Raw genomic sequence first — 24,160 nt, forward strand, 5'->3', positions numbered from 1 at the left:
TTCTCTTACATTTTTTATTTCTGCCTCACTCCCTTTTATTTTCTACTCTCTTTTCTTTTCTTTATTAATATATAGAAATGCTTTTGACTGTGTGGGCACAGTGAATAATAGGATTTGTATGAAAATTGAGTTGGGAGAAGAATGCTGAGTTTTATTGCTTGTTGGTAATTTTGAGTTTAATTTCACTTGCATAGAGGCTGTGATGATCTGTGGAATACATTGTGGAGGTTCTGTCATGTTTAGATGCATTTACACTGCTAAATGAATGTTTGTCACTAGTTTTTAATAAGTTTCCGCCAAAATGTTAAGAGAGACAATCTGGGATGTGGGCTGTCTTATGCACAATGTCCTTGAGTTACCTCAGAATCTTCAAATCACAGAATTCTCACAGAGAAACTGAAAGCAGTTAGTATAAACATTGACAAGGTTATCACACTGACACACCACAGATTCAGGAAAAATACTCTGTTCATAAAATATGTCAGTTATAATGAGTTTAAATGATGTAGTTTCTTGTAGTAAGCAAATGTCTTATTTTAGAAGGCATAAAAATGAAACATTTATTTAAATGTTTTTGAAAATCTACTTAACAGCAGCATAATAATCTGTGTTAAAAATTTGTTTTCCAAACATATACTTTACTATAACTCATTTAATTCATCTGATTGACAAACATAAATAATCTTATAACTCTATTCTGGAAGAAATGTCATGTGATATATTTTAAAGCAGTAGGTTAGCATGATTGTAAAATCTGGTTACCAATATGTGTTTGCTGTGCATTGTTTTGTATAAAGCAGACAGATTTATTCTGGGGACAGCAAGTGGGATGGTGCTCTGCAGGGACACAACTCAGTGAGATCAGATATATATATATATATATGTGTGTGTGTGTGTGTGTGTGTGTGTGTGTGTGTGTGTGTGTGAGGTGAGTGTGATGGCTTTTTTTCTGAGAGTCTGCATGGCTATCCAATATGATTTGTAATGATTTCTATGAATACAATGTTTTACTCTATTGACAAAATGAATGTTTGCCACAAGTTTTAATAAGTTTCCGCCAAAATGTTAAGGGAGACAATCTGGGATGTGGGCTGTCTCATGCACAGTGTCCATGAGTTTCCTCAGAAGCTTCACTCACAGAATTTTCACAGAGAAACTGAAAGCAGTTAGTATAAACATTGACAAGGTTATCACACTGACACACCACAGATTCAGGAAAAATACTCTATTCATAAAATGTGTCACTTATGATGAGTTTAGATGATGTAGTTTCTTGTAGCAAGTAAATATCTTATTTTAGAAGGCATAGAAAATGAAACATTTATTTAAATGTTTTTGAAAATCTACTTAACAGTAGCATAATAATCTGTGTTAAAACTTGTGTCCCAAACATATACTTTACTATAACTCATTTAATTCATCTGATTGACAAGCATAAATAATCTTATAACTCTATTCTGGAAGAAATGTCATGTGATATATTTTAAAGCAGTAGGTTAGCATGATTGTAAAATCTGGTTGCTAGTGTGTGTTTGCTGTGCATTATTTTGTGTGAAGCGGACAGATTTGTTCTGGGGACGGCAAGTGGGATGGTGCTCTGCAGGGGCACGGCTCGGTGAGATCAGATATATGTGTATATGTGTGTGTGTGTGTGTGTGTGTGTGTGTGTGTGTGTGTGTGTGTGTGTGTGTGTGTATGTATGTATATATGTGTATGTGTATATGTATGTGTGTGTGTGTGTGTGTGTATATGTGTGTGTGTATATGTATGTGTCTGTGTTTATGTGTGTGATGGCTTTTTTTTTTTAGGTAATAACGCAGGTGTTTCTGAGAATCTGCATAACTATGCAATATGATTTATAATAATTTTTATGAATACAATATTTTACTCTATTGACAATAATGAGTTTAAGTAAATGCTCATATACAAACAATTCAAGATTTTTTTGGAAGCTGTTGATAGAATTCACATGACAGAAAATAGATGCATCTTAATGCATGTAATGTCTGAATCATATTAGCCAAAGTTTTTGATTTAAATGAATGTTAGAACATAATTTTCTCTCCTCTTGATTTCTAACATTAAGATTATTTGAATGCTATTAGAATACAAGTGTTATATATTACATAGATCTATATAATAGTATGAACAGTTTTAAAAAAAAAAAAAAAAAAAAAAAAGTTTATTTTAGTTTATATGATGCTGTTTTACCAAATGTGTAGTTTTGTCTTGATAGATAATTGAATTGAAAACTGTTAACCTCAGTTAAATATAACTAGTATTAAATTGATAAGGTGGTAGCTGAGGTACTGCTGCTTAGGGTAGGGGTTAACTTGAGTAGTAAATACTGCTCTAAGTTGGAGTTTTCAACTCCAGGCGGGATGCAAGGTTTAATCCTTACATTATTTTCACTTGTTCATTGTTATATGTATATAGTTTTGACATCCACAATATATTTTGTACACTCATTGTCACTACAAACAAAATTGAATCCTATACAAAATCCCATAAGAGATTTAATAAATACAGCTATGTTTAAAGGTACACCTAAAAGAGGAGATGTAACATTATTTATCTTGTTATTTGTTATTTCGATCATAAGATTCTTGAGTTTTAAAAATGCCAAATGACATCTTTAAAAGGAATTTCTTTAAACATTAATGGATTGAATAATCCGTGTAAAAGGGCAAGCCTAATAAGATACATTAATCTACACAAGGCCAATCTAGTCTTCCTGCAAGAAACCCATCTCTTGAAAAAAGATATTGATAAACTAGCCACTAATAAGTATACAGTATTGGTTAGTTCAGAGCACACTCAGAAAAAAGAGGAGTGGCTATTTTATGGAATAAAAGTATGCCCATTCCTAAAACCATTAAGTCTTATCAGGATGACAAAGGAATGTTTTGTATGGTTACAATACAAATTAATGGGAAGACTTACACTTTAATTAATGTATATTGGATACCTGGAATTGGTATTAATACAGTGAAACATCATATTGATAAGATCATATCATTCTCTGTAGGGGATATTATTTTAGCTGGTGATTTTAATTGTATACTACATGAAAGTGATACTACCACTATAAAGAAAAGAAGAATTACATCTAATGCAAAACATTTAAATGATTTTGCTAATTCTTATCATTTGAATGATATTAATAATCAGATAGAGTCAAAATCATTACCATACACCTTTTTTCTAACAGATACAAAACTTATTCAAAAATAGATAGGGTCTTTATTTCTAACCAGATGGTAACAGATTTAATTAATTCCAAAATCATTTCATGTCCTATATCTGATCATAACTCAATTGTTTTCGAATTCATGATAAAAAATACTCATAATGTTCAGATCAAAAGGATACCAGCATACTTAACTCAGCTAAAAGACTATAAAGAATATATACTTTCAGAAGTACAACATTTTCTAGACATAAATAATACTCCTGAAGTCTCCATTGTCTATGTTTGGGATGCCTTAAAATCATATCTATATGGACAAAGTATCAGATGGTATAATAACAAAAGGAAATCTTGGGATAAGGAATTGTTAGATATTCAAAGTAAACTAGACTCTTATAAACATAATAATAAAGAAAATATTATGGACAAGAAAGTTATTGAAGAAATAAACAAACTAAATGAGAAATACAAAGAAATTTTAACTCATAAAGTTAAAATAACTTTAGAGAAATACAAGTTTTGTCTTATTCAATAAGCCCCAAATACTTACATAGACTTAAAAATAAAACAAAAAGATTGAATAAACAAAACCATATCAAAGAAATCTTTTCTCTAAAGAAAAAGAAGAATGTTTCTAGTATACCAGAAATACTGGATGAATTTAGAAATCACTTTCACAAGATTAACCATAACAACATTAACATGGAACCTAAAGATAAAATAAAGGAGTTTATAACCACAAACATGAATAAAAAGCTTAATAAACAACAGATTAAACTATTGGACAAGAGTATTTCATATACAGAAGTTATTACACAAATAAATAAGCTTAAATCAAACAAAGCACCGGGTAATGATGGTATTATACCAGAGATATATAAAATCCTTTCTAAAACTACATATTCATTAATACATAAGGTTTTATTCTGGCCCAAACTGAGTTAATAACCCCCCCCATCTTGGCAATATACATTTATTTCACCAATTTTAAAACCTAATAAAGATCCAACTAGATGTTCTTCATATCGACCCATCTCATTATTTAATGTTGATTATAAAATGTTTATGAGTATTTTTGCTGATAGATTGAAGACAATTATCCCCGGCATTATAGACATAGATCAGACGGGCTTCATTGTAAATAGAAATACTTTTGATAATATAAGAAGAACTTTAACATTAATTGATTTTGCAAATAGGAAAAAGAAAGATTTAACACTTATTAGTCTTGATATAGGTTCAGCATTCGATTCAGTAAGTTGGGACTATCTGTTTACCTTACTGAAATGCACAAATTTCTCTGATGCATTTGTAAATTTAATTGAGCATTTATACAAAGGAACGCTGGCTTATATTAAGGTAGGAACATATGTTTCACAAAAATACCCATTCTTAAAGGTACAAAGCAAGGATGTCCACTTTCTCCACTATTATTCACTTTAGTAATGGAGCCTTGGGCTAATTTGATTAGAAACAGTACTGACATAGAGGGTTTTGAAATAGAAGAAAATACAACATCAAAATTCAACTTTTGCAGATGATGTTCTAATTACATCAGCAGGATCTAATTCTTCTATGCAGTCTTTATTTGATAAAATGATGAATTTTAAAAGTATTTCTGGTTTAATATTCAATGAAGAAAAAACTAAAATACTACCTATATATACACGAAAAAATACTCTCATTAGTGATTTTACTAAATATGTACCCAACTCAGGTCAGATAACTTATTTAGGTATAATACTATCTAAAGATATTAAATCTATTACATATAATAACTATAATACCTATTTTCTTAATATACAAAATCTTTTTAATACCTGGAATAATATGTTTTTTACTATGGAGGAGAGACTTACAATTATTAAAATGATAATATTCCCCAAGATTTTATACTTAATACAATCAATAATACTTTCACCTACAAAAATAACTATCAAGAAACTGAATACACTAATGTTAAATTTCTTATGGGCACCTAATAGACCTAGGATTGCATTAAAGAAACATACTAATAGCTGGTCTCAAGGGGTATTTCTTTTCCAGACTTTAATTTATATATTATCTCTTCTATTATAAAAGTTATTACTTTATTAATAGATCGGTCATATGTCGCAAAATGGAAAGATTATTGGGAGCTAATTAGTATGCACTTCATGAAAATCTCCTTAACACATAAAAATATGATTATAAATAACTCCATGTTGTGGTTGCTAAAGGAATTTTGTACTTCACCTATTACACCTAAACATATGGTCTGTTACCCATTAAATATTATTATTAGTTATCGTAACTTTATATTCATGCACCCTAAGTATAGGGAATGGAATTTTATTGTATTCCTATAATTTATACTCAGGGTATGCTTATGTCATCTACTTCTGAAGGAGCTCATTTAGCTATAGATAATAATCTAAAGTACTGGTATCAGCTGATATCTGATAATAAAGTTAAAAATCTAGATTTCTTAAAACAAGAATTTGATCTAAGAGAAACTTGCTGGTTAGAGGTTCAGATCTTTAGACAACATCTCATTGATAGAATAGATCTAATGTCTATAACAGTTAAAGAATCTATTCCAAAACTGATTGATTACTTGATAATAAATTTACAGCATAAAGTTTCTGATAAAGGTAAACTTTCATATATACATAAAATTATCAGAGAAGAAACTTTTACAATGTAGATTCATACTGGAATTATTTCACCTCTATTAATGGGGACCCACCAACTCAACAAGATAAACAATATATATTGGAATCTGCTTATAGAACTACATCTTCCATTGTCTGGAGACTTTATACATGGAAATTTTTACATAGATCTTTTATACACCTTTGATGATGAATAAAATTAATAATAAAGATAATCTATGTAAGAGATGTAATGTAGAAATTAATGCTGACTGGGCTCATATGTTTTATGACTGTATGAAGTTGAAAGAATACTGGAAGTCAATTAATGAATTTTTGCAGGCTCTTCTTACAGATAATTTCATTATTTCTAAGTCTCTTATATTATTCAACACACCTGTACCTCAATGTGTTAAAAAGATTAAGCTTCCCTTGTTATGGTCTATCCTAGCAGTGGCTAGGAAAATAATAACTAGAAATTGGATTTCAGATACACCTCCTTCGTTCAATGAATTTAAAAATGTTATGAATATAATGTGTCATATGGAAATAAGCACAATTAGAATGAGAACAACTAGAAAAACATCACATTTTATTGTATGGGATAATTTACAAAATTTGTTAAAAAAATTCTAATTTCAATAGCACAGTATTTTAGTTTAATTAATTGATCTGATTGTAGTGGATGTCTTTGTAAATACTTTAGTTGTTTTGTTGAATATTATAATAATACCTATTTTTAATTATTTGTATAAAATTGTTATGATATTTCTCTTATATGTTAAAACAATAAACTTGTTTTGAAAAAAAAAATATGTTAATATTTGTTTCTTTCATTATAACAATCCAGTACATTGAATCCATGAACAATAAATCATATGTTCAACTATGGTAACTAACAGACAGTATTCACTCATATTCAAACTGCATCCAATTAGTTAGTGCTAGAGACTAAAAAGGAAGTGGACCAAATCTGATGACTTTCCCCTTTCAAATTCAATTTCGTTTTAGAAATATTACCAACATAACCGTCCAAGTTCAAACATGTCACTAGACAGACTTGTAAAATATATGTAATGTCATTAATTTATAAACACTTTTACTTTCATGTAATCCTAACTTCTAACATTACCTTTCATTCACCCCCTACATTGAACTGTTTTGAACATTTCTCTAAGATATATATGCATGCCTAGTTTACTTTTAAAGGGTACATATAATAAAAAATATTATACTCCTATAACTGTGTGTTTGCTTTTCCCATCAAGAGCATAGCATATCTTCTAGTTTAGTCTCAACTTCTATAAGTGTTTATATAAGCCTTTTCCCACTCTCTGTTAACACAAACACTCACTCTGCACTGCCTATACAATATTCAAGGACTGTTGTTGAACTGTTTGCCTACTGAAGCTTTTAAATCTGCATGGTTATCTATTTAAGCAATAATCCATGACTGGGTGTAGGTATATCAGGATTTACCCATGGTTGTGGTGGTTTGATCACATGGTCAAGCCTATGTGATTAAACAAAGGTTCAGAAGTATGATGCCCTTGTAGGCCAATTTAAGTCTAAACAATCCCCCTTCTAAAGGTGATAACCAAACGCTGTACCTTGTGACTGTGAGGTAAACAACTTAACCATTATACCAATGCACAAGCCATAAAAATTATGGCAATGAGAACTTTCGTGCCATATTTCCAGTCACCGTAACAGTAAACATCGATGCATAGCCGTTAAAGTTAAGTGGAGACACGCATGCCAGAGAGGATAACTCCCTTGTAGTAGGCTTGTCCGTAGTCCTGCCCCACAACTCATATTTCATAAAGATCTAAGCTTTGGCACACCAGAACAAAAGCTGCTTGTCTTGGTGACATGTTGGTTTAGTGCTTAAAGTTTTATAGATCCCCCTAAAGTTTTTGGGCTAGCAAATTGACACTGTCTGAACCCTGTTCCATATTACATGGATAAAGTACATAATAATAAAAGCCAAACTAATGAAAACATGTACTGAAACCACATGAACAAAGTTACATCTCAACATAAGTGAACGCTAGCTTGTTTTTACTATGAACCCCTGCAGACCCTTTCCCACACAACATCAATATTTTAAGGCAGAGATTACATAGCCTCAGGAAAAAAGGAAAGGAATATGCGGTCTCAAACAAAACTCAAATATGTACTTTTCAGCTTGAGTAACTTCTGAGAAACACCACCATTTTGTCTTTGCCCTGCTTTAAATCTTACAGTATAACCTCTACATAAGTAATGCTGGCCACCATCTTCTGCAGTAAAAACACTGAAAGTGCATCACAGAAGCTGTTACAGGCTTCAGATACAATGCATTTAGAGCAACATCAATTAATTTTTAGCATCATGTCATAATTGTTGTTCACTAGCTCCAAGACTGAGACACAACCAGAGACTTTGCAGTGAGCATGCTAAGCATGGCTTGTGAAGGCTGCAGTGTTGCACATTAGAATTGGTACAGTACATATGTCACAGATACTATGGCAAAACCAGGTTACACAACAGCTATAGTTTAGAATGCACAATATCTGCCAAAATAAATTAAAATGGCAATGCAACATTCTCTTATGGAGCAAGTAATCACAGTTATACTAATGACACACATTTACAGCAGAAAAGCACTGTTCAGTTTCTTAGACAAAATGGTTAACGTAAACCTAGTTCTGAAGTGTAGTTAGCACATTCCAGGAGGTAAAATTCACCTAAAATATGTTAAGTAACATGTAAAGGAGCTCTATGTCAGCAATAACACAGATGCCTGTAGAACAAAAAAAAAAAAAACAAGAAAATGGAGAGAAAACTCTGATCCAGAAAGACAGTGAAATGGTCAATGTAAAGGAACTGGTTCAGTGTTAGCATACATTACATTTACAAGGAATATGACAGCTGCTTCAGCAACAGGACAGTACTCAACTGGAACAGTGTCACCAGAACAGCGATAAGTATGTGGGGGAAGGGGTAATGTTAGGAAAGAGTCAGTATGAATCTGTGGACAGGAAACATTAATGATATACCAGAACTGCCTACTAGGAAATTAAGGCTACATACTCCAAACCTAACAGACTCTAAAGCCTGATTCTTTCTGCTGTACTTTGTTCAGGCACACGGAAAACATGCTAAAATTGTGCAGGTACTGCACTAAGGAACATCCTAAAATGATGCAAGCACCAAAAGTAGGGAGGATATTACTAATGTAAGAGGAGTCTGGAAAATGATTTAATCAGTGATTAAATATAAGAAATCCCCCACAAATACTTCTTAGCAGTAAGCTGCATTTTTTACTAATTGTACAGCCTCTCCCTGGTATTGAAACATTTAAGGAAAACAGCGTATGTTTAGAGTTGCCACCACATTCAGACATGCAAAATGTTATTGTGGGAAACTTAATTGATTTTCACAGTTTTTTTTTATCTCAAAACCACCCCCTTAAAAACATATTTTGCACACACACAAACATCTATTCAATATCCATCAAGTGGTGCAAAAAGTGAAATCTGTAAGAGTCCTGTTTTAATCCCTATTTTTGCTAATTCTTAATGATAGGATACACTAGTTTGCAAATAAACAAAAATGTGTTCTTTGGTATTTATAAGGTTCTGTTCCAAGCAGGTATTCAGAGAAAAACTCAGTCCCACACTTTAAAAATAAACCCACAGTGGTCCTGCTCAAAGTGGAAATGTTGACATCAGGGTAATTTGGCTTTTCAGATATGCTGCTTATAAACAAGCTTTAACTGTATATCAAATGTTTGCTCAGCTGGGATTTTATGCCATGTGTACCCCTAAAGTATCACTCAGAATTCATTTGCCTGAGAATATCTGTTGCCAAAGAGAAATGAAGAGCCAGATTTTGGAGTAGATTTAAAGATTGCAAGGGTGGAGGTGGGGGGGGGGGCTACATTTGCAGATAGACTTGTGGGACCGCCCTTGCTTCTGGGAGACTTGTCCAAGTCTCAAAGCCTCCTTACTACTGTTTTTGAATGCCTGCTTGCCAGAAGTTTGCTGTCTCTGCTTATTATGCCTTTTATAAAAAGGATGCTGAGGTAAGTGTAAAACTTTTAACAAACCTTGAGAAAGAGTCATTCCGTGAATCTGTTTCCCTCTCTCATAACACTTTTACAGAAACTCAGCAGCAGATAGCCCAAAACAGCCTCCCTTATCTGAAGAGTTCAACATTTCATCTTTGATATCCTCAGATAAATTTTGCTTTTATAACTCTGCAAGCCTTTTCATTACAGTTTTGGTAGCAGCAGCTCTGGAAGAGGCCATCAGGTGAATCGTACGCACACTTCGCAGTGTTAGGTGACATGAGACACACAAAGCTATTACTGAATTCATGGAAGATTTTTCCTAAATGAGAAAAAGTGACTATGCTTTTCCTCATATTCTCAAAAGAGGCAAACAAAACCTTTAGCATGTGAGCTGCACAACTAAGAATTCTAAAAATAAGTGTGCCAGAAGAAAACACTTTTCAACAAAATCTATCAAAGGCTTTCCTATCTTTATTATAAGGGGAGGGGTTAGCATTTACCAGATGTTTAGTAACAGCAGGATTTGACAAAAATCACTGCTGGGTCAGATCTGAGATTAAAAAACAATGAAATGCAAGACTGAGGAACTCTATAAAATCAACATGCCTTCCTAGGAGCTGCAGGCTGGCTGTCAGGGATATTCCAGGCTGTAATAAAAACATCCTCCACTGCTGAAAGAATGGAAGGAACAAGAGAGGCTTGAGGAAGTTTCAGTTGTAACAAATCTATTTCCTCAAAGATACTGGAATATCTTTATGTCTCCCCACTGAAACTGTTCATCCTAGATAAGGTTTCAGAAAAAGAAAACTCCTCTAGGTACTATCAGAAAAAGACACTCTTCTCAAAATATAAACCAGTCATCTGAAGTTTTTCACTCAAAATTATTTCCCTATTCATTATACTAGGAATCTTTAGAAAAATTAAGATTTTTTTCTCCTTTCAGTAAAACTGGAATGAGAGAGGTCAAGAGACTGAACTATGCCCCGAACTAAGTCCAATGAATCATTCCTGTCTAAAATAATGGAGACAGGGGAGATAAATGTTTACTTCCTTTTTAAGTGGAATTTCCACAGAAGCAGATAGACTCCTGTCCATCAAATTACCCAGGGAATAGGCATGTCACTCCATTTAGGCAGACAGACATTCTATACTCCTTCCTAGGAGTCTGGCAAGAATGGTTCTCCTATGTCCTCAAGAACATTCCGACAACCACAGAGTTCATGTCTAATACCTGGGTCCTTTGGTGAATTAAGGGAAAAACGTCAAAGGAAGCCAAAGTAGAAGATCAATGATCTGAGGAACCAGAATGGTCACAGCAGTCACCCATCAGTAGCTGAGGTAAACTTGCAGCCCCCTTAAGGGCAAAGGCTGTCAGCAAATTGTCTTTCTTTTTTTGGTTAGAGGAAGGAAGAACTGAGGAACTGGTAAGCAGGTCCACAATAAAGCTGAAAATGAAGCCTGAAATCTGGGTAACACTGGCAACGACAGTCAGGAAAAGCGATAAGTAATACGTTGTCTTTTCCACTTAAATATGCAGTGAAAAACAGAACATAAATTATTTACAGGGTTGGAGTAACTGTAACAAAAGTTTCCACCAGAAAAACAAACAAACAAAAGCACACTTTTAACAACTTTTCCAAAAAAAGTGTAAAGTAGTACTTCATAGTTTAAAGTGCACGAAAAGTCATATGGCAGTTCTATAAACAATTTCCTAGCTTAAAAAGCCAACTGTGGGTAAATCCTGATATAACCACACACCAGAGTAAATTATTGCAATAATACAATAACATTATTTAAGAAAGAAATTGCTTACCTTTCTTAAGCACTTCTGTCTTGTTCCACATTGTCTGGCTTCTGTAGACTAATGTTACTGTGCATGCTTATGGGATTTGCATTCCTGCTCTTGTACAGTGCATCAGTGCAGTGCAGGAGAAGCAACAGGAAATGAAAATCGCCATTGTTTTTTTTTAATGGTTATTTAAAACTTGAGGTTTTAATATTGACAGCACAGAAATACAAGGCAAATCATGTATGTGTCTGTTTCTTTAGTTTTGCAAAACGTACCAGATTTTCTCATTTTTCCTCTATCCCCCAGCATATGGCAATACAAAGTATGTCCACTTAATGGTACTTCAGTGGCCAGAATTGTTTCTATTGGTATATGTCTGATTTACAATGGGCCCACTGGTTGGGCTGTCCAGTCAGGATGTACATTTTGGAATACTAATGACCTCCTGTTGTTTAGCTGTTACTATACAATGACTGGTCATTAACATTCAAAAACATGCACACTGATTGGTCAGCCCAACAAGTGTGCCCGTTGTAAAATCGAACATATACCAACAGAAAATAGTCCAGTCACCTGGACTTTCTTCTATTAACATATGCTATGACTTTCCAGTTTTCTTGAGCTAAGAGGTCAAGAAGTATAAAGTTTGAAACCCAGACAGTTTATTGGTAGAAATACAATGAAAATCAGGTATGTTATGCAAAACTAAAGAAATGTACCTGATTTTCCTTGTATTTCTGTCCTGTCTCTCTCATACCTCTGAACTGTCCAGATTTCAAACTTTATTAAAAAAAAGAAGCAACAGAGATCTTCCTTTCCCCGTTGCTTCCTTTCCAAACCACTGATGTACTACATAAGCATGGGAACACAAGTTCCATATGCATGTATAGTACATCAAGAAAGCAGAAATAAAATTGCCATTGTACAATTAAATTATTTAGGAAAAATAAGTAATTTTTTTCTTAAATAATGTAATTGTATAATATCAATAACCCATGGCTGAGTGTGGGAAATCCAGCATTACCCAGTTCATATAATTTAGGCTTAAATGTTTAAAATAATTGTCTTCCTTTCCACAGATCCACTCCCTTGACTTTTATATTTATATCCATGTTGCTCACCACGGCAAAAATCAGCCATAACCAGAACAACAGCTGTTTCATATGTACCTAGTTTTAACTTCATTTTGCACAAAGGGTTAATTATTGCTGCAGAATACAACTGTATTATTATATTATTGTTTAGTTTGCTTATTTAACCAAGTTATTTATATTTTCCCTTTTAAACTGCTCTGAATTTATGATTTAATCTACTAAATTAACAGTATGATGTTTTATTCACTTGTATGTTGCTTTTGAAAAGGAAGCTTGTAGCTTAAAATGACTGGCAGCTTTTGATCTGGCTGTGTTAAGTTTTTCAAGAAGTTAATATACTTAATGTAATGGTGATGAGTTTGCTTAGGTGCCCTAACATTTTAACTGCACAAGGTTTATATAGCTGACAGCAAGCTAGAAACTGTGATAGTATTGCTTTAAGAAATCTGCTCTGCCACAGTGGCATATTTCAAATTGAAATGAGGCTGGGTAGGGGCAGAACATTGCCTTGCTTCTGCAGAGTGTCAGGTATAGGGCACTAATAAGGCACAATTTACCCAGATACCTCCCCAGAAATAAACATCCCAGGGAAGTGGTTATTAATGACTAACAGAAGAGGACAATTTCCATAATTTCACTGAAGGTGTTAGCCTTTCTAAAGGTACCAGCATGGGGTAACAACTTAATTCTGATTTATCTTTTCACTCCTCTTAACAGTGGTGTACCCAGAAGTTTTTAGTTTATAGTCATACCTAATGTTGTTGCTACTGGCACCCATCAGTCATTTAAAAATGTGCACAACCCCCAAAATGTTGACCCTATGTACACATAATAAAGGGCACATTATGTTCAATTGCCACCACATATAACCTTTAAATTGCTATTTTTAGTGGTACATTCCTATCATGTAAGCATGTGTTGTATAGCTCCCTACTGTAAGCATTAGTTTAGAGAGTTGTAAACATTCTAAGCTCTTTGAATAATAAAGTTTCCAAGAGATGCTTAGAAAACCTCTACTAATCTGAGTACACCGAGTAGAGCTATCTACATCCTTCCCTCTTAAGATTAAGTTTCTGTTTTCATTTTCAAGATGTTTTTTCCCACAGACTATGTGCTTTTATCATTTATTTTTACTTTCTGTGCTGTGTGGGCTAGCCTAATATTATTTTAACTTCTTTTGAAATACTGTTGTTCAGAATAATTGTTCTTGTGGCAAGAATGAATTAGTGTGCAACAGACGTCTCTGAGACTCGCTCTTTCTGCCAGTCTACAAAAGCAGTTAGATGACTGATAAAACATGCTCCAGGCATATTAAAAAAGCTGCTTCTTTTATTATTTCAATTGAAAAACATTACAGAAGCAGATTTTAAATGACTAAAGAGTAGTTCAGGCATTTCGCTCCTATTGTTCTTCACTGTTTGACATTTATGCTTCTAACCTGCAAGGGAAAAATAACTGGCTCATCTTAAAGAGTATATCTTAGCTATGCTCGGCTTTGTCTCCTATATTTTGTTGACGTATTTTAAAACAGTATTGTGAAACTGACATGGGCAGACAGACTGCTGGTTTTCTGAGAACTAAGGAAAAAGAAAGAGGGCATGCCCCTTGCTATCTCCCCCAAGAGATGAATAAGTTAAAGTAAAATTATTAAGATTCCAGTATGACAGGTAAGCTTCTACTAGAAGCTTAAGTTGTAATGCAATTCTTATATAAGGCACGTGGAGTGCATTTTATATTTGTAACACTGCATTTTCTGCTGTTTTGTGATTATTGTTTTATGAACTCCCATATGATATAGCCTTGATGGATGAAGTAGGAAGAAATAGCCTGGATTTACAAACCAATGGACATGCCTCAACAACAAACAAATATATGGCTAGCCAGTAAAAGAACAATTTAATTATATTTTGTCTTGTCTGCTGTATAGCTAGAATGCTAATTACAACTGTTTCTCCACTAGTCCCCAGGCTTCATCATTATACCTTGCTCCTGGTTAATGTCATCCCCTTTGCTAAGCATCCCGTGTCTTTTTGAATCCCTGAACACTTGTCGAAGGCAACATCAATAACAGGTCATTTAGCTGCATGCCAGCCATTTTATGAAGTGGTGCTTTTTGTCTCAGTCTGTAACCTTCCTTAATCAACCTCACTTCATATCCTCTCCTACCTCTCTCTGTCTCTCTCTCTTTCTCTGTCTCTCTTTTCACATTTTCAGCAATATTTAATCTTGTCTACCTGACTTATAAGCACCTCGCATAGGTTCTTAGGTTTATGTCATGATTATTTCTTCCTTACAGATTAGGCAGACCTACAGCATGGAGGTTTTGTCATATACTATCCCTTCCATACCTGGTTATATTTTGTGCCATTTAGAATGTGACACTGTTATCCGGCCAAGAGTGAATACATATTACAGTTACTCAGGCTTGTTGATGGAGCATTCAAAGACAGCTGTTTACATATTACAGTTACTCAGGCTTGATTATGGAGCCTTCAAAGGCAGCTGATCAAATGACAGGAATTTTGAAGCCTATTTGTTCTGAAGATTAGTGTGAAGGGTTATGTGTATAAACCGCTAATGAGCATCATCTTGTAGACCTTGGTTTGATTCTGTCCAGCTTATTTTGTCTCTTCTGTGACATACTTTGACCAAGACTTTTAATCAGACAGTATTCCTAGGCTGCTAATGAAAATTGATTCATCCCAGTTGGAGAAACTGGTTAACAAAATATATAAATAAAAATTAGTTTGACTTCAGAGGTGTTATCAGGGATAATTCTGAGTCACTTTGTGCTCTATTCAGTGGCAATGTCAACTCAGAGCTAAAATAATTTGGTACATTATAGGAATGTAGGGGTGCATGGAAAAGTACCTTATTTGAAATTGAGTTTTTGGGTAGGTGCATACATATATACATTTGCATGTATGACTGTGTGTGTGTGTGTGTGTGTGTGTGTGTGTGTGTGTGTGTGTGTGTGTGTGTGTGTGTGTGTGTGTGTGTGTGTGAGTGTGTGTGTGTGTGTGTGTGTGTGTGTGTGAGTGTGTGTGTGTGTGTGTGTGTGTGTGTGTGTATGTGTTTGTGTGAGAATGAGTAAGTGAGTCTGTGTGTGTGTGTGCGTGTGTGTGTGTATGTGTTTGTGTGTATGTGTGTGTGAGAGTGTGTATGTCTGTGTGATATGTGTGCATCTGTGTGTGTTTGTGTGTGTGTGTGTGTGTGTGTGTGTGTGTGTGTGTGTGTGTGTGTGTGTGTGTGTGTCTGTGTGTCCGTGTATCTGTGTGTGTGCGTGTTGTTCTATCTGCAGAGTTGTGTGGAGCGTTGTGCTTAAACAGGCTCAGTTAGATGAATCGTTTTCCAAATACTATTGCCATATCCATAGATCCATAAGTTCATAGACTGTTACTAGGCGAATGACCACCAGAGCCCTTACAAGTCTAGCCATGCACCCCAAACCATTTGGTTCCCAAATATTATGGGGGGGGCATGTTAGTAGGCAGGTAATTAAGAATTTATAGCGAGGTGCTAATTAGGATAATACTTTTCTTATTGATGAACTATGTCTGTAAGGGACATGGGGGGGGGTACCCCAAGGGTAAATGTATGATTTTGCATCCAGTTGTCAAAGTTTTGTTTGACTATGGTCAGGGATGAACTCTATTTTACATGGATGGGGAGCCTATTCCATAGAGTGGGGATCCCTTGGGATGCATATCTGTCTCTCCAGCATGTTCTGTTTATGTCATACGTGACGTTCAAATCCCTTAAGCTAGTGTTTCTGGTGCTGTTTATTTTGTGCATGTGCAACAGATCCATCATGGCTGGGACTGAGAAGCCCTGTAAGGCAGGCAAAGATCTCCTTTCTGCAGTTTGTAGGAGACTGAAGACAGAGGCAGAGCTTTAGGTGATCAGTGTAGGACAAGGTAATCACAGCCTGACTTCTCCTAGTGGGAAACCTTTGTGGACTTTCCAGCTGTTGCAAGGGTCACTGTATTCAATAATAGGTCTGATAAGGGACACATAGAGTGGTTCTATAACTTCCTTGGACATGGATGCCATATTCTTACCTATAAGTTAGGTGACATAGAATGATTTTCTTATCATCTTAGCTACATATTGGCCGAAGGCCACATTTCTGTCTACATATGCATCCAGATCCCTTACTACTGAGTCAACTGATAGGGGTATTTTATTGATAGAATATTTAACTTACATTGACAGTTTCCCAAAGGGCATTATAATGCATTTTGGCATTGAGTTTTATGCCATGCCTTTGGCATTAGTCATTTGACTGTGTTAAACCCACTTGCAAAATATTTGTGTATTGGGGAAATCTATAATAGCTCCCAATTTGCCGTCATCTGTGAATTGGTGATCTAAATGCCTTTAATGTTAACCTTGACTTCCAAGAAGTATATACCAAACAGGAGCAGGTCCAGCAAAGAGCCCTGGAGTACTCCACTGTTGACTGGTCTCGGTGGAAGTGGTCTCACTGATCCTCTCTGTGAGTCATCTGGCAATCCAGTGAGTTATGTAAGGGTTTGCAAACACATACCCCTCTAAAAGAACAGCATCTAGAAATATATGCAGAAATTGTTTTTCTCCTTTCTAAGGCCTATGAAATGTTACTCACTCTGAGCTTCTCTTGCCCAGTTCATTTGCATTGTGCAGTTATTTGGTATGTTTCTTACACTGATAAGAGAAGATTTCTTGCAATACAGAGATTTCAAGAGTATTACAGTGCCCAAGAGACTTATTTCGGAAAGTTCAGTTACACAGAGGCTTATTGTGCTATTGGGCAAAGTTGCAAGTACTGGCATATATTCCTGGCATATGTGTATGTGTTTGTGCTTATTTGCAAAACCCTTCACCGGTATGTGTTAATATAGCACATGGATTTTGAAAGCCCTTACCACTTGTATTTGATCAGAATATTGCAGAGAAATGGAAAATATTTGAGCAAGAGAGCTGTGGATGACGGCAAGGTGGTTCATACAGCCTACCTTGATCTGGCCAAGGCCTTTGATACCATTGCCCATTCAGGAATCATTGAAAAACTCACTAAGCTAGATATCATGCCCTATATCACTAGGTGGGTTGCAAACTGACTCACAGATAGAACCCACAGTGTGAAAGTAGGTGACTCCAAATCAGACTGCAGACCAGTCACGAGTGGAGTCCCACAGGGTTCGGTCCGAGGTCCTCTTCTGTTTGGTATCTACTTCTCTAAAGTCCAGACCAATACAAAGGGACTCTGGCTGACAAAGTTTGCAGACAATTGCAAGTTGGGAGCTATTATTAACTCCCCAAGTGATGCTGACATCCTACAGAAAAGGCTCACTGAGACCATGGCCTTAAGCTCAATGCCAAAAAATGTGTCATCATCCCCCTTGGGAAAAACCCAGTTCCCTTGAATTACCACATCTATGGTAGTCCACTGAACACAGAGATCTGGGAGCACAGGTTGACAGCAACCTCTCTTTTGACCACCACATTGCCACTGTGGTCAGAAAGTCCTTCTATGTGGCACATCTCATTACTAAGGGTTTTGCATCCAGGAAGAAAGAGGTCATTGTCTCCCTCTACTGTTCCCTCATTAGGCCAGTCATCGAGTACAATGCCCCCTTTGGCATGTACTTCACTAGACACCTGCAACAACTGGAGAGGCCACAAAAGTACCTCACAAAGATGATCCTAGGCCTTAAACACTTGTCCTATATGGACAGACTCAAAAAACTCCAACTATTCTCTTTCTCATCACCTACTTAGAGGCGATCTCTGCTTGACTTACAAAGCCATGTCTGACCCAGCTCTGTTAGAAATGCTTTATCTAATGAAATCCCAATCCCTCCATACCACATGCTCCAGAGACCTCAACCTCATTACCACAATCAACAGAACATGCTTGAGGGACAGGTTCATAACCCAGAGACTGCCCATGCTATGGAATAGACTTCCCATACATGTCAAGCAGAGCACTTCACTGGGCCTCTTCAAGAGAAATCTTGATGATTGAATGGGAAATAGAAAATTCACCTCAGGGATAACTCCAGTGGCTCTACTCGACAGAGGCACATGGAACTAAGGTTGGGTGGCAGAATGCCAGGGTAATCTTATGGGCTATGCTTGTAAAGGCTCCAGGGCCATTAGCCTAGTACACACCTATGAACCTATAAGAGTACAATATTTTTATACAAGCAGCTTATTCAGATAAGGATGTATGCACTAAGGCGTTCATTTTGCTAAATTTAGCTGGATCAGAGGCCATAGAAATAGAGTGTTCATTTGTATATGCTCTGGCAGTATATGAGAGAGAAAGTGAAAACCATCATATTGTTGTACAGGCTGAGTCAAGGGAAGACCCCAAGTGTTTGAAGTGCAAGTTCAGAGAAATGTGTAAACTCCAGACAAATATTACATTAGAGAGGCATTTGTTTTACATGAGAGATCAGAAACTAGGGGAAACTTTTGCACCTTATATAAGTGATCTGAGAAACAAGGCCAAAACTAGTTAGTTTGATGGCCTAAAAGATGAGTTAATAAAGGACTGGCTGCTGTGTGGTATTACTAGTGTTGCTGTGAGAAAGATTTTACTTTTTGACAGTGATTTAATGTTGAGTAAAGCCATTGACATTTGTCAGATCCATGAAGTGACAGAAAAACACACAAGTTTGCTTGCAAGTGACAAGAGCATGGTTTCAGCAGTTTCCAGAGCAAATGTAGATTGCATGCAATATGTGGCAAACAGAAATAGGCCTGCAAAGCACATGGCATCCATAACCCCTGCTGACTCATCAAGGAAACTATGTTGTTTTCCAGCAAATTCTAAGACCAGTTCAGTTAGAGGAGCATGCCCCTCAGTGCAGTACAAGCATAAATTAGCAAAACACAAGACTAGATTTATTGTTAATTGTCATAATTGTGGTGCAAATCATAAGTATAAAAGAGAGAAATTCTTGGCATTTGGTCATCAATGTCATGTGTAAGAAAACTGAACCATTTTCAAAAAATTTGTAAATCAAGTAAACCATGCAGTTGTAAAGAAAGGTCATACAAAAAGGCAGGTTGATCAAGTGGAGATGCAGCAGTCAACTTTCTATGTGGATGGTGTATCAGTAATTGGTGAGAGAGTTGATGCAGTGAATTTATTGGCAAAAAGCAAAGTGTTTTGTACAGTCCGGATCAATGGTAAATCCACAGAGCTTAAAATAGACACTGGTTCAAAGTGTAATGTTATATCAGCAGACACATTTGCTAAAGTGAGAACTAATGAGCAACTCAATGTTTCCAGTAGTGCCAATCTTGTTGCTTATGCAGGTGAAGAAATTCAAACTGAAGGCTCAATGATGCTTTCATGTTATTTGACCAAAAACTGTTAACACTTGTTATTCTGTGTAGTCCAAAGACCAGTACAATCATTATTGGGTCTCAAAGACAGTTTGTGAATGAATCTGCTTTTGTTTACCAAGGAAGTTCATCACATAAATGCATATCCTAGTTCCAATTTTTCTTGAAGCCATTTTCTCAGAGTATGCTGATGTTTTCGATGACATGTTTGGCAAACTTCCAGTTGTGTATTCCATAACGTTAGACCCAGAGGTCAGTCCTGTAGTCAGACCGACAAGAAGAGTTCCGATAGCTATGCAGGATAAAGTTAAGGCTCAGTTGGATAAAATGGCACAGCAAAGTATAATTTGTCCAGTTACAGAAAGAACTGAATGGGTGTTGTCTCTGGTAGCAGCTCATAAAAAAGGCTCAGATGAAATCAGAATATGCATTGACCCAAGAGATTTGAACAAGGCATTGAAGATACCACATCATCCAATGTGCAAAGTCAAAGAAGTCGTAGCCCTAATACCAAATGCTACTGTTTTCTCTGTCTTGGATGCAAAAAAGTTCATTTTGGCAAGTGATGTTTGATCGCAAATCCTCATTACTAACTACATTTGGCACTCCGTTTGGCAAATACAGATTCCTAAGGATGCCATTTGGAATAAATTCTGCAAGTGAAGTCTTCCAGCATGCAATGAAGCACATTTTTGTGTTATCCTTGTGACATAATAGTAGATGATTTATTGGTTGGAGGCAGTGGTGAAGCAGAGCATGACAGAAACCTAAAGAGAGTTCTAGACAGAGCACATGAAGTAAACTTAAAGCTCAACCCTCTGAAGTCAAATTCAGACTACCTGAAGTTACATATGTAGGTCATTTGTTTACAAGTACAGGTTTGAGACCAGACCCGACCAAGCAAGCAGCTATTCTTGAGATGTCAGCACCAGGCAATATTCAAGCTCTACAACATTTCTCAGGCTTGGTCAACTATTTAGGCAGGTTTATACCAGACTTCAGTGAATTGACATTACCTTTAAGAGAGCTGATGTGCAAAAATGTTGCATGGTCATGGTTAGAACAACACCAGAAGGCATTTGAAGACTTCAAGCAGAAAACTGCCATCCCACCTACATTAAGACACTATGATGTGAACAAACCAGTCACTCTTTCCTGTAATGCTTCAAAAATTGGTCTTGGTGCAGTTATTCTTCAGAAGGGCAGACCAGTAGCCTATGCATCTAGAATGCTCACCCAAACTGAGATGCAGTATGCTCAAATTGAGAAAGAACTTTTGACAATAGTATTTGCTTGTTCCTAGTTTCCTGATTATATTTATGGTCAAGCTATTCAGATTGATGCTGACCACTAACCTCTAGTTAGTATCCTAAAGAAGCCTATGCATTCGGCTCCAGTGAGATTGCAAAGAATGATGCTCCGATTGCAAAAGTACAATTTCAAAATGGTCCACACGAAAGGCAAACAACTCTATTTGGCTGATACCTTATCCAGATCACCCAGAAATATGATGGAACAGCTTGATGCAGATAATTTTGACTTTGACATGATGGCAGTGCATAATTTCTCTACCACTAGGCTTGATGAGCTGAGAGATCACACAAAGACTGATCCAATTTTGCAAAAGCTCAATCATTACATTAATGTTGGATGGCCGTCAAAGCAATCTAGTGTACCACCGAAGTGCAGACCTATTTTCCTTACAGAGATGAAATGTTGATGGAAGATGGCATTATTTTCAAAGGTCCTAAAATTGTTGTTCCTGCTTCCTTACAACATGAGTGCATCCAGATTTTGCATCATTGTCACCCAGGTTCCACATCTACTAAGAGACAAATGAAAAAACTGGCTTTCTGGCTTCATTACTGAAAGATATCGATAAAGTACTTTCTTCTTGTTCAGTATGCAATAGTACTAGACCGCATTTGCAAAGAGAACCACTTCAGCTAAGCCCAGTTCCTGAACTACCTTGGTCAGCAGTAGCCACTGATATCTTTCAGTGGAACAATCAACACTACTTGGTATTGGTAGACTCTTATTCTAATTGGTTTGAGATTGGCTGAATACCTAACTTAACATCTACTACTGTTATTACTAAGTTGAAACATCATTTCTCAGTCCATGGTAGTCCACACAAAGTTATTTCTGACAATGGTACTCAAGTTGCTAGTCAATTGTTAGAGAAATTTGCAAGAGACTGGGACTTTGTACATGTTACTAGCAGTCCTGAATATCCACAGTCAAATGGTCTAGCTGAACGTGGAGTGCAGAGTGCAAAGCAATTACTTAAAAGGTCAAAGTGTGACAATACCATGGTCTTTTCAAATTTGCTTAATCTCAGAAACATACTCCATGCCGATATTCTTTGCTCACCTGCTCAAAGACTTCTTTCCAGGCAAACAAGGACTATGTTACCTATTAGTTCCAGTTTATTGAGGTGTAAATCTAAGAAAAGCAAAACAATCAAGGCTCAGTTATTCAAGAAGCATTCTATCCAGAAGTCCAGTTATGATAAACTAAGTAGATGTCTTCAGTTGAGGGAAGTACGGTGAGAATATAAACGGCAAAAGGTTTCGACCGGATTGATCAAGTTACAGGCATATGTGCCCAGCATATTTCTCAACCTCCTAGAGCAAGAAATCTGGTCAACGAAATAAATAAAAGTGGGACAAAGACCCAAAAATAGTGACAATTTTTAATTTTTAAATATTGCTCTTACAAACTTAGAAAGTTGATAGAATAACAGGTTTTGCATGAGCATGAATTTTCTGAAGAGTAGGAAGTATGAAACTCATGTCTGTCATTATTTTCTAACTTCAGTCTTTAATGATTTGCCACTAATCTGTCAGAAAACTGCAATTTTATGAAAAATGGACCAAAAATATGAGGCAAAAATCTGGACAGTCTGCGAAAATCTGTACAGTTGAAAGGTATGGTGACTGCTGAGCCGAGATCCTATCTTGTAGAATCCGAGGGTGTGGAGTACAGGAGAAATCACAGGCATCTTCTTCCTGTACCAGAATCATCATTGCAGCATTGTTCCTGTGATACAGACTCTAGATCTCAGAGAGAACCAGACATTGTTCTCATTCCAGAGTGTGTTTCATCCTCTACTTCCATTCCTGAAGATGTCCAAATACTTTCAAGGTTAAACATTCTGTAGAGACAGCTCCAGTTGCTAAACCTAATTCCCAATTTTATGTCATATTATATGGTTGAATGTCTAGGCCCAGTGTGAAATACATGGCAGCATGGACATAACTGTATATATATATATATATATATATATATATATATATATATATATATATATATATATATATATATCTAGTCTTGCATAATTGCATGACAAAAAACTACTTGTAATATTTCCATGCCAAATAGATTCATAATGTCGCACAATCCATTTCTTAAAGAGGGAGGATGTAGATCAGAATGTATGTGCTGTGTCTTTAAGAAGTATAACAAGGACTGAACGTGCACATATAAATACCGGGCATGTGCTATTTCCAGTGCCATTTTGAGAGTGCAGCCAGAGAGTGAGCATGTATGATTGCAGTAGTTAGTTTGTTTATAAGTTATTTAAGTTAGTCAGTAAACTCCTATCGTGATGTGTTTGTATAGAATAAAGCTGCTTGAACAGAGCAGATCATATGTATGTGTCCTCTTCACAGCATGCCTCCTCACCCATTTTTTCACATACATTACACCAAATATATCTTGTGTTAGTCTGGAGTTTCTTCCGTTCTAGCATATATGTACATTCTCATTACATCTGACCAATTGTCTTTTACATTTCAGGACATGGTATTTTTATGCTACCCTTTCCGTCAAGTTCATGTGTTTACACATAGGCTGTATATATCATTAGGTTGGGTAACAACATTACTATATTACTCACTTGATGTTTAGCTCAAGTATACATCATTACATTATGCCTTTGATATAATGTAGTAGCGCAGGTTTTAATGCAGTTGTAAGGTTTTTATTTTCTGCATTTAAATTTTTTAATTCTATTTTTAATTCTGTTTTCCAGTAGGTGGTGCTGTAATCAAG

The sequence above is a fragment of the Protopterus annectens genome, chromosome 4.part0, assembly GCF_019279795.1.
Source record: "Protopterus annectens isolate FY-2018-M chromosome 4.part0, PAN1.0, whole genome shotgun sequence".
Taxonomy (NCBI): Eukaryota; Metazoa; Chordata; order Ceratodontiformes; family Protopteridae; genus Protopterus; species Protopterus annectens.